This window comes from Ictidomys tridecemlineatus, chromosome 5 (assembly GCF_052094955.1).
Source record: "Ictidomys tridecemlineatus isolate mIctTri1 chromosome 5, mIctTri1.hap1, whole genome shotgun sequence".
Taxonomy (NCBI): Eukaryota; Metazoa; Chordata; class Mammalia; order Rodentia; family Sciuridae; genus Ictidomys; species Ictidomys tridecemlineatus.
Window position 1 is genome coordinate 129015064 of NC_135481.1, and position 13344 is coordinate 129028407.

Here is a 13344-nt window from a genome sequence, read left to right on the forward strand (position 1 = left end):
CCATTTGGTCCCTGCTGACATGACACACATCTCAGTGAGGCAGTCAGGCAAAGAAACTATTGGAACACTGTCAGCTTTGAGTCACTGTGACGTAAAGACCTGACAAGAACAACTTAGAGATGGAAAAGTTTATTTTGGCTCACAATTTCAGAGGTTCAGTCTATGGTTGGCTGACTCCAATGTTCTTGCTCCAAGGTGAGGCAGAGCATCATGGTGGAAGTGCATGGAGGGAAAAGTGGCTCAGCCCATAGCCACCAGGAAGGAAAGAGAGCTCAACTCACCAGGGACAAAATTATGAACCCTGAGCTCAGTACAAACATCTAAACCCAGTGACCTTATTAGTTCAGTTACACCCTACCTGCTTGTATAGTTACCACTCAGTTAATCCAGATGAGTGGATTAATCCACTGATAAGGCTGAAGCTCTCAAAATATAATCTTTTCACTCAAGTGAGCTTTTGGGGGACACCTCATATCTAAATCCTAACAAATGCATCAATGGATAAAACTCCTGTATTCTAGCCATAAAGGAAATGAATGGGTCTGTGATAGGTGGCAGCACTGGGAACTAGTTTTAGATGATGACCCACAGTCACGTGATCAATTAAGGGGAAAGAATTCCATGCAGAGGGGATGGCAAGTATAAAGTTTTGGCCGTGGTGGGGGAGGTCATTAGCTATAGGTTTGTGAAATATGGCAGGTGGCAATTAAGTGACCTGTTCTCCTCATCTTGGTTCTGAAGAAAGTCTCCTATAAAAGACAGAGCTCCGAAGTCCATGACTTTCCCAGTTCTGTGACTCTCAGCCAAATGCTATTAATTATTTAGGGTTTCCCCAAAAAGCTATATTTATCTGACAATTGCCACCACCGAGGCCATTGCTAAAACTTTTGGGGAAAGCACATGATGTGTTCCAGCATTTGATCGAAGACCTGGGAGGCTGAAGTGTGATGAAGTAGAGGGGAATAGTGGAAGATGATATCTGAGAAGGGAGAGGAGGAAGAAGGAAAGACCTAGGTCTTGCAGAGGACCTTGGAGGGAAGAAATTTCCAAAGTTGATAAACAGTTATTCAAGGTAAGGACCAGAGTTTGCATTTCTATCAAGGATGTTTGCACACATGGGCAACTCATTCTAAGGGAGGAAAGTTTGTAATGTTATACTTCATCTGACAAGTTACTGACCACTTCTTAGGGTTAGTCACATTGCTATTTTGAGGTACCCTCATTTTGGCCATAGTTTAAAATCCATTAGGAAACTTCAGAGTGCTACACACTCCTGGGAGTGCTTGAAGCTAAGTATGCTGGGGGGAACATTTGATGAATCCTTGGAAAGACAAAAGTGGAGGAGATAATGCTGCACAAGTAGGTTTTGACTCCACGTCTAATTTTAAGAGTTAGCCTCCCTGTGAGAGGCAGTAATTGGCCAGAAGAGTGTGATTGCTCCTAATTGCCTTCCTAATTACACATTGCCAGTGTTGGGGGCTGGAGGCCTGATGCTTGGCACTGTACATCATGGTTTACTTGTCCCAGGAGAGCTGAGACTAAAATATCTCCCAAAGATGAGTCTATTTTTACAACTCTTTGGCCATTGAAAAGGTAGGTCGAGATTGAGAAATGGAGGTTACATAAATATTATTTTGTTCATATGCACGATCCAGCTCTGAGAGGAAACGTCCCATCAAACCTTCTGGCATTAGGCATGGGGACTTCTCTTTTTTTAGCCCTTGCTCACGGTCACTAGGGTATACCCAAAGTCCATATAGAATATATTCTGTTACTTCCTTACCCATCTTTTCATTTCACTATCTTTCTTGTGCATGCTGATCTGTTCTGTCTTTGAGTTTTCTGGAAAAATAGGAACCTACCTTTTTTAGTTTAGGAGGGCTGGGGAGATCCATGTCCCTTGGACAACAACTTTGAACCAGTAATTGATCAGAGTTGGAGATCACTCATTTGCCTACTATTGTGGATTGGATTAGAGGTGCTCTCCAAAATTCTTGTGTTGATGCAGAAATGTTCAGGGGTAGGATGATGGATTGGTGAGGGCTCTAATCTAATCCGTTCACTCTAGTTTGAATATATAAATGGTAAGGATAGGAAGGTGGGGCATGGTTGGAGGAGATGGGTCCCTTAGAGGTGTGCCCCAGAACCATGTGTCTTCCCTGTGTTACCATTCTGCTTCCCATTCTTCCATGAGCTGAAGAGTCTTCCTCTGATGGCCCCTCCCACCATGGTGTTCTGTTTCACCAGTGCTCAGAGAAATGGAGTGGGTTCTCTATGCCCTGAGTCCTCTGAAACCTTGAGCCCAAATAAACTTTTCCCTCTAAGTTGTTCTCGTCTGGTGTGTTGCTCACGGAGATAAAAAAGTTGACTGGAACTCCTACCTCGTCTAACCCACCCCTATTGTTTTCTGGGTCATCTCATAATCAGGTACTGGTACTTGAATCTTTGTTTCAGACCCTGTTGAGGGGGGGAATCCTGCCTAAGGTGCTCTACTTCAAGAAAAGTTGATTCAACAGCTTCATGGTCCACAAAGCTTTATTGAGAGCCTTGGAAGTCACATGTGAAGCCTAAGTGTGTTTCTCTGAATAGGACAGCCACAGTATAATCAAGTGGTGACAAGTGGCTTCAAATCAGTCATTTAATCAGCACCTCTAGGTAATGATGATCACCCTTTGTTTTGTGACAGGATCCTTTTAAGAAGGTGGAAAAATATTTTGACTCTTGGGTTGGGGACAGGTGGATACTCAGAAGCTCAGTGAAAATTTTGGGAATGCTTAAGGAAGCCGTTGTGAATTTATGCATGGAACTAAATCACTACTGGTAAACTGTAATTGTCTTGAATTGTGGGCTGCATTTGCTCTGCAAATATTTTGTGTGAGAGTGTTTCATGTTTTAGAATTAGTTTCCCACATTTTAAAAAAATTGGGAATGTTAATTTAAAAGCTCAATATTAATATCTCGTGTCAAAAAATCACCGTGCACCTTTTCATAAAGGAGATAAAAATCACAAAGTCGAACAACAGGGAGTACATTCCTGCATGTCCTCAATTCCTTCTACCCAGTCCCTTCTTCTCAGGAATATTTTGAAGTATGCCATTCATACTATTTGCCTGGTCCCGTGAGACAGTAGAATTTGCATCTGTCATCTCAGAATTTGTTTTCAGTTCATTAACTCTTTGAAAAACTTAATTCTGAGGCACTGCCAATTAGTTTTAAATATGAAGAGAAAAGATCTTTGGAATTAAAATGTGAGCCTGTGTCCATCCTTTTTAGTGTAGAGGGTGGTCTACTTGATGAAGTGATATTAGAAGTTAATGGGATTTTGTTAACCAAACACGGAATTAGCTTAGAGCTTTCCCTGAACGTGCCCTCCAAGGGAATGGGGAGGAAGTTTTATAATTATGTCATTCTGACTTGGGTCTCCTTAGTTATGTTAGCTAATTTCAGATGGCGTGGAGTATCTGGCGAAATGTTGAGGGGATCCCATGGATTTGAAAAGGATTTGGGTAGGAAAGGCTCATGGAGATCTCGTAGGAGGAAGGGTGCCCCATGAGTGTACCTGGTGTGGAATTCAGTATGGATTACTAAGCTCCCATCCTATTCACCAAGTTCATAAACCTTAGCAGCAGAAGAGCTAATGAATCATGAATTGTTCCATATAAAATGATTTTAGTTATATGCTCTCTGCAGATGAAACATTAAAGGATGGTGGGATATGAACATTTAGTCAATTTTTCTAAAACTCTAATGATAGATAAAAACTCTAACTCCAGTTTGATGACTGTCTGATTGATGATTATTTCTAATCTATTTTTTTGAAACTCATGGGGAATACTCTGTTGTGTGGATCAGTGATTTTGAAATAGTTTCCATTCCTTTATGTATCCTGAGCGAGTCCTCCGCTCAACAAAATTTTCATTCATGATTTTTGTATTGCTTCTTATCAAGCATAACACTAATTCCTACTATAGATAACAGTTGATTTTCAGTTCAACTATTATGTCGATTACTGAATGAACTGAGTACATTATGTAATTAGTCATTTTCCTCTATTTCTTTTTTTAACATTTATTTTTTAGTTATAGTTGGACACAACACCTCTATCTATTTATCTATCTGTCTGTCTGTCTATCCATCCATCCATCCATCCATCCATCCATCCATCCGTGGTGCTGAGGATTGAATCCAAGGCCTCACACGGGCTAGATGAGCACTCTACCACTGAGCCACAACCCCAGCCCTCCTCAATTTCTTAATAAACATGATTTTAATTTATAAGAGCTTCTACTGAGCCCATGATGGTCAGCAGCACCTCACTGAATGATCGTCATCCCAGCCCTAAGCAATGTATTTTATTTTTGCTCACCATGCATGACATTGGGAAACACCACTGTAGAGTTCTGGTATAATTCATAACTGAGCCACTTCTTATTTCCATCTTTCCTTGGCTTTCATTAAAGCTTGTGTTAAGCCAGGCGTGGTAATATGTGTCTGTAATCCCAGGGACTTGAGAGACTATGGCAAGAGGACTGCAAGTTTGAGGCCAGCTTGGGCAACCTAGTGAGAACCTGTCTCAAAATAAAAAAAGGGCTGGGGATATTGCTTGGTGGTAGAGCAGTTCCCAAGAATACCCCCATCCCCCTTCCCCCTGTCCCACCCTCCCCAACAAATGTAAACTTGTGTTAGGGTACTCAAATGAACCTATCTCATTCAGCACCTCCTCAATCTTGGGTGCTCTTAGTTTTCCAGGGTGTCCCTGAGGTAATTTGATGAATCTATCAGTGCTAATTTAATAACAGATGAAGACAATGCTCTATTCATTGGTTGAATCATGTGTTAAATCTGTCCGTAAATTGAATATGAATCGTCAAGCCCGCCTGATGAATCTACCTGTGGCAAAACATAGTTTGTATGAAAGACAAGAACCAAGTGAGTCTTGTGATCATTTGTTGACATAAAAGTGTGAGGTGTGCAAAGAAGAATTTTGGTGAACAGCTCAAATCTTTCTTGGCTGATGTGATCTTTAAAACTGAGGGGTCTATTCAGCATCTGCTCTGTCTTCCCAGGTAATAATTGCATGAGTATGGTTTTATTTTCCTTTGTAATTTATTTTTTAATGTATATATACTTATTACTTATCCACTTTATGCCAAGCGGTCTCCTGGGTACTAAGGAGCTGAACAGGCAAGAGGAACTCACTGAGGGAAATCTAGGGACAGGGAAATGCATCCAGTAAAGTCAAAAGAGTATCTGGTGAGCCCCAAACTGTCTTGGATGCTTTAAATAGGACTTTAGTGGATGGGGTGAGTGGAGCCACACTCCCATTCCATTCCCAGCAGGTGATCTGACCAGCAGCACTGCACCATGGGGCCTGGGATAAGGTTAGGCAGAGCTGGATCAGGCAAGAAGCATCTGTCAATCAACAAATTTTTTTTTTCTTCCATATTTTTTGAAAAGATAATTTTTTTCTTAATGTCTATGATAATATGTAAACACATTTTTGATTCTGTAGAGACCTGTTTTTAACCTTGGGAATCCTGGGGTTTGTTCCTGGAAGCAGTACTGAGATTGAGGAAATTGAGGCTGAGTTAGATGCTGGCAGCTGATTCTCTCTAAATCCTCCTGAGGCATGTGCTACTTCTAGGTGGTTGTTGGCTTTTAAGTTTCTTGTGCATGGTACTACGTAATTAGGGGCCCGATAATTTCATTCAGTGACCATGATCTGTGTCTTTTGCTTTTCCATCTTCATGTGTAGAATCAAATATCATTAACAACCAAAATTATCCATTTGCTCTCGTTACGCGATACAATTCTTCTCGAGAATTTAGTATGCATATCCTTGACCTTTTTGGGAATTAAAAATTATCTTGCAAATTTACCTCTACATCTATAATTTCTATGGTGTGCTCAAGAACAGCTTAATAGTCTGAAAGTGGATGAATTTAAAATTAGAGAGTTGAAGGTCGTCACCCAGCCGTGATAACTCAGCTAATTAAATATTCATTTCCAACTACAAAGTGGCACTGTATATCAATATGTTGTCACTGTCTGTCATCGTTACGTAGAGCGCAGGTATGTTTATGCATTTATAAATAGCTAAGGGGAGAAAAAAAGAGGCTAATTACATGCAGGAATGTTAAAGAAATTTCCAAGGCCCTGCTTCTCATCGCCAACCACGAACCCATTTTTCCAACCCATGTTTATGAATTAAGTATGGGTTCTGCACATTAACCTCTGGTGTAATTGGTTTTAGAAAGTTGCAATTACAGGAAGGACAATTCAGGAGATATACTACTTTTTTTTTTCCAAGTTGGTCCACATCAGGGGTTTGTTTATACAAATGTAAAATTAAGTGTGGAATGTAGTGCTTACCTGGAAAAAAATTGAACTGAAAACTCTGATTCGAAAAATCTAGAATATTGTGGAAGAGATATATGTTTATATAATTAGCTTTACCAATTAAGAATGGATCCACTTTAGCAAAAATCAATGTGATTCTCCAGATAATTCAGGCTAATTAAAGTCCTTCTTACATCCGTAGACCTTCATTTGCCGTGTGTTTCTGGTAGCAGTCAATTTTTTGGTGTTAAATTAGCTTTATAATTTGTATTCGTCTTGCTCTATTTTGCTGGTGTAGACCTGGGTTCAACGGATAGTGCCTGTTTGATCAATAGATATCTTCAGGGGAGAAAAAAAATGGGAAGTATAAGAGATTGAATATTGAATTGACATCATGAAGGTCCCTGTGGACTCCTCTCAGAATATGGGGTCTTTAGATCCATAGACACATTAACCACGATGGAAAATTTTTAAGAAACCTTGAAAACCGGATTGAACGTATACATAGGATCGTGAGAACAATACTTCAATGAACAGTTTGCCTTAGAGATGAACAGATGGACAGATGGACAGACACACACACACACACTCATATGCGTATACATAGGATATACTTCAGGGAAGCATTGCCACTTTCACCCCATACCTTCCCTTTCTTTAATCCTATCCTTTCCCCGGATCTGAAAGTAACCAACCCTTCTCCCCAATCTGACTTTTTGGATAGCCCCCTGAAAACTGAAAGTGACAGCCACTGAAATTATAAATATATGCCACCTTAAGTAAATGTCATACGTAAGTTCTCTAAAAGTCATATGTGCCTCTGGCTTTTCCTTACCCTTCACTGTGGGATTTTTAAAGCAATCCACATCGTACCCCATGATGTGAGGCGGGTGGAGTAGGTGGTGTCAGATGTGTGCATCACGGTGGTGGATCAGAAATGAAAAGATGATTTGCCTTGGGCAATTGGCACTTCTCATTTGAGCTCCTGAAAATTTTATTTTGCTCCCCCCCACCCCACCCCTTGGCTTTACTGTTTCTATCTTTTAATGGGAAAAAAGAACACAGATTATGGTGTGGGTTTGCTTTATGGCATGGCTTGATCACAGCTAAAAGATCTGAGTCCACTACCCGGCTATGAGCTGACATGGTACCAAGGGCTGTAGAGAGAAGTCTTTCCTTATCAGTCACACTTATGGCTCTTTGTCTTTAGAGGGCTTTGAGAGAAATTCTCAACCAACTAGGCTGGTTATTATAATGATTGTAGGAATTCAAGGGTGGTTGGAGAGACAGGGTAGGAAGGGAGGAAAGCAGTAGATTCCAAAGCAGAATGCATGTCACTGGGAGTGTCAAGAACATCTTATTTGGGGGAGGGAACAAAAAAAGCCCCCTTTTACCTTTGGTGTCCTTCTATTTTTAGTCTCATGTCTCATGATTTTATTTTTAAACACCAGAGATGACATATGTCTATCAAGTTTTGGGACTAATATATTTTAAAATAAGTATTCTCTGTCTGATTAGATCATGTAGATTTTGAATATGCTAAAAACTGAAGAAAATTAGGATTGTGTCTTTGAAATGTCCTGCTGGGAATAGAAGCTGCATTCAATGCAACTGTGCTTAAAAGACAGGGACAAAACAGATGTGTTTGAATCTTTTCTGAATTATACCTTGATTGTTCATGTCTCACTGCAGGCCTCCCTGATAATCTAAGTGCACTTAGAATTTTTAACATAGCCCACTATTTCAAGGGGGAAATAGTAATCTAATATGCTTCTTCAAGTGTGCTTTATAAAATAGGCTAAAAGAATCTCTAATATTTTCCTTTGTAAGAATCTGGATCCTTTGTTTGAAAGATTAATTGTATATATATATATTGGTGGGAGGTTTTACTGGGATTGAACCCAAGGGTGCGTAATCATGAGCTCAGCCCTTTTTCATATTTTATTTAGAGACAGTCTCTTGCTGGGTTCCTTAGGAGCTTGCTAAATTGCTGAGGCTGCCTTTGAACTCAAAACCTCCTGCCTCCACTTCCCTAGCCACTGGGATAACAGGCATGTGCCACCATGACCAGCTGGAGAGATTGATCTTTAACCTAAGAAACAAATACCTTGTGGAGTTGACCTTTTAGCACATTTTTTCCCATTACCCCAGAGGCAAAACACACTAAGAACTTAAACATAATATATAATATTTAACATTGTATGTTAATTAATCACAAAATTATAATAAAATATTAATTGATAGATTAATAATACAACCTCTAGATTGTGATTTCCAACCTATTTTAAACCATTCATGTCAATTTCTTCGAAACATTCATAGAATTGAATACTTGGTGGGGTGGGGTTGTGGCTCAGCGAAGAGTGCTCACCTCGCATGCTTTAGGCACTGAGTTCAATCCTCAGCTCCACATAAATGTAAAATAAAGATGTTGTGTACATTTAAGACTAAAAAATAAATATTCAAAAAAAAATAAAACTTGGGACTTAAATAAATTAAGCTCACCCATGTCCCCTCACCACCCCCTCCCAGTAAGGTGATTGGGAAAGAAGGAATTATAGCATTGAATAATTCCTGGTGGCCTCTTAGTGTTCATTTGTGTTTTCCAAGGATGGTTAAAGTTAAGGAAAATTACTTTGGAAAGGGTCCAGCAAAATGAAAAACACCATACTTAGAATCACTGAATTATTCTCTCAGTTGCTTTTCTGACTTTTTTTCTGAATGCATCTAAGGCAGTTTGTCAAAATTACATTGTCCCTGCTGGAAAAACTTCCCTGTGATTAGTTTTGGTGACTGGATCATCATGTGGGTGTTGAAAATTTTGATCCCAAGTGATGTCCTTCCTGTTCCATTTTTGGTGGACTGTGACCTCAGAAGCTCCTGAGCAGCACAGACAGGAGCTCCATCAGTACAATCTGCTTGATTAGGCCCTTCTAGAAGGCTCCTCTGACTCCCATCACTGACCTCGTGGACCTTCAACATCCCTCTTTGCCCATTCTGCACTTTAATGTCCATTCCTGATTTCCTGAAAGCCTGTAATTTCAGTACGGCGAACATTATATCTCAATAGTTCCCCTGGAGTTGTTAAAGTCAATTTGTTCTTAGAAACTTCTTAAAAGTCCAATTTATTGACTTGATGGGCTGTAAAGCTGTTTCCCTTCATTAAGAGAATTACCTTCTTAGCCAGGCACTCATGGTCACCACGGCTTTCATGATCATTCTCTTTATCCGGTGATGTTCCGTTAAAATTCTCAAAATGGGGCCACCTATTCCCTAACGAAGGCGTCTCCATGACTGTTCTTTTGTTTTTGAGGATACATCCCAATTTAAGGGAGATTGTGAGTTAATCTTGAGCAAAAGACTGATGTGCAAACTATCCAAGACAGAGGCTCCAAGTTTGAGAGCTGCCTGTCCCTTGGTTCTTCCTCTGTCTTCAGGATTAGCATGTTTGTAACCTTGTGTCCCCACCCAGCTGTCACAATGATTTACCCTGATGGTTCAGACTTGCAATTTCCAGCTTCAGCGTGCTCCACTTGGGGCCTTGTGAGTATCAAGGCAAGGAGATACACTTCACTGCTAGCTACCAGAAAGAAGTCCAGGCCCTTAGGATTATTTAGATTTATTATAAATATTTTTTAACTGTATCAACTAGAATACATGGGATTACAGAGGGAACTAATTATATTGAGATTGTTATCCAAACATTTAAAGTTTGTGACTGACAATACATAAATGTTTTATTAACACACTACAAGATTCAGTAGCCGGGCTAACAACTAGCCCCACATTGAAGTCATCATGAGCGCCTGTGATATTTTGAGATTCCTGTTGTAGCTGTAAAGTAATGTCAAATGAGGACAAATTCTCAAGTACTGCTAGTAGTAGTACTTTGCCTGTTTCTACATTCATAATCTTAAGAAATGCTAATTGCCATAAGAAAAATTAGTCCTTATCTTCAATAACCTCAAATAGGTCTTGTTTAAGATAAAGACTAACTCTTTCTTATTGCAAGTTCATAGACCACTGGAATTTTAACTGCAGTTTGTTCTAGATCAGGAAGCACAAATTTTTTCGGAAAAGGGCAAGGTGGCAAATATTTCTGGTTTCCTGCATCTCTGAAACTCTGCCCCATGAAAGCAGCCATAGGCAATTCTGAATTTATTGGTTTAGGCTGGGTTCTAATAAAACTTTATTTAGAATCACAGACACAGGGCTGGACTTGGGCCATGGGCTATAGTTGACTGACCTCTTTGTTAGGTGAAGGTTGTTCTTGCCAAGGCTTATTCCATGTCCTGACTGGCACATTCTCATTTGGGGCCTTAATTAGTGTTCTTTTTCAGTCTGCTTAGGCCTCTCAAGTTTGATATTACACTTAATTTAAAAAAACTTATAACTTGAGTATTCATAAGCTTGGTTTCTTAGAATACAAAGGTGACTATGACTGATTCTCTCACCTTGCAGAACCTCATACTAGTTGTGTGGACCAACATAGAAGTGCAACACGTGGTTAAACAGATTATCATTGCTGTAATAGTTAAGCATACAAGGTTTTTGAAACAATGGTGACCCCCCCCCCGCCAAATACCCTCATGACGTTCCTTTGTACTTTGCATTCAACACTTTTTATAGAAAAGTGTTTTTCTTTGTTTCTTTCTATGACCCAGTACCCCTGAAGGTCATTATGAGTATATATTGGAGTTAAGTATTTTATTTGAATGGGCAAAAAGCTGAGAAATTCTCATTGTTTAGATTATGATAATACAAGTTTATGTGCAGAAAATCATGGATGTCCTTTCTTTCAAATGAGTTGACCCTTATTTTAAGCTTCTATTGTTAGGTAGAGGAGATAAAGATAATGCTCAAAAATCCTAGTCCTCTAACCTCAGGGGAGTAGATTTTGTTCTTGGAGGGAGTGTTTGCATCTGGCATGTCTACCCTGGTCGAGCCCTGTACAATGTATTATAAAAGATTTCATTTCCAGCTTCTAGCTACCATCAGGGTGAGCATGCCCAGTGGGTTTTGTTTCCTTGCTTCTTCTAATAGATGATGCCTTTCCCCATGATTGGCGCTTCCTGGCTCATGATGCGTTTATTGCATTTCTCATAATTTAGAAAATCCTTACCTGCTAATGTTTCTGGATACACTGCTTGCTGGTGGACTCTTGGGGTCATTGCCTTTGTTTCTTCCCCTTTTTTGTCCCCTCCTTAATCAAGCATGAGGTACACAGGAGAGCCATCTCATCTTCGTAACTGTCTCAGTCACCTATTCATTCTAAATTTGCAGTTGAACAAAAAGTGTTTTAGTCCAGTGGTTTGGAATAAAATAAAACTTGGTGACAATATTGAAACTGTGTTCTTTTATTGAAAACATCAGTATTGAATTTCTTAGAACTTTGTAGAGCTAAATTATAGAACCATCATGAGCCGGGTAAAGTGGTACAGGCCTAGAGGCTGAGGCAGGAGGATTGGAAGTTTAAGGCCATCCTAAGCAATTTATCAAGACCCTGTCTCAAAATCAAAAGGGGCTGAGGATGTGGCTCACTTATAAAGCAGCACTGGGTTCAGTCCCCATTACAAACAAACAAACAAAACCAAAAACTAACCTTTGTGGAGGACATTGTTGCTGTGGGTGGTTTGCTGACCTTCATAGGTAACACATTCTTTTGCTTTCAACTAAGTTTATATATAAGATTATAACTTTCCTTACATGCTCGCCAAAGTGCTGGAGCAGAACCTTTACAGCTATTTACGTTGCCCTTGGTTCACAGCATAACATTACCCAAACCCCACATGCCAGTTGCAAAAAGTCACTCCCTTTTCATCTCTAAAATTCTTTGGTTTTTGAATATTTGGGTGGGGCTATAAATTTTTCATAACATTATGTAGTCACATCATGATTTAATTATTTCATCTAGAAAAGTACATCTGAATCAATCATTTCACTCTCTCATAGATTGGTGATTGATTTGTTGATCTACCTTTAAAAATCAATAAGATAAATTATATGTAAAATCAGACTTTTTGAATTATTGTTTATCACCAAGGATATCCTTGGTTAAAATGGATCAGAGGGCCTGGGGACATAGCTCAATGGTAGAAAACTTACCTAGTGTATGCAAGGCCCTGGGTTCGATCCTGAGCACCACACACACACTCAAATAAAATGAATTATAAATCAGTTCATTTTTCTCCTTTTACTGTGTTAAGATAAGACTTTGGCCATCCATTTAAAAAGATAGTCTAATCAATTGTTGTCATGTTGCTAAGTTATTAACGAACAGCAGAGAAGTGTGGTGTCATTTTTTTTTTTTTATTTGACTTGACTTCTCCACGTATGTTTACACATAATTGGTCTTCAGCTGGTAGATCTCAAAACTTTGAGGACAGGTTTGGAAAGCCAGAAACCATTGTTTCTCAGTGGGCTTTCAGGAAAGACAGAGTCAACATTTGGCTTGAGTATTTAGAAAAAGTTGTTTCTTAGATTTCCCATGGAGGCTGGGGAATATCTCCCATTTGCAACGATGGGTTCCCAGAGATGTGGTGTTCCAGCCTTTGGTGTCACATCTCCAAGTTACTTTAGGAACAGAAAAGATCCTATGATCCTGTGACTTAGATCCCCTGTTTGAGGTCAAGATTGGTGAAGTATTTGTAACAGTTTTAGGTTCCCAAGCCCGCTCTATTTGCAACAAAATTATTTTTAATACTGAATGAGTGTTCTGTACATTATAAATCTCTGTGCTGAATGTGACAATTTTTTAAGGCATTCTTTTGTTTTCAGAGGTATTTAAAGTATCAGGCTTCAGGTACAACTGGCTCCAGGGGCTGAGTTGGTATCATCATGGCTCTCAATCTTTTTTTTTTTTGGCCTTTTAGGCTAACACAATAATTAATGGTTGTCATGCTTGTTGCTAAATTATTAATGAAATAGGGAAAAAGTGTGGTATATTCTTTATTCATGAATTATCTAGGAACATATGTCTGAATAAGTCATACATTTCTGTCATGG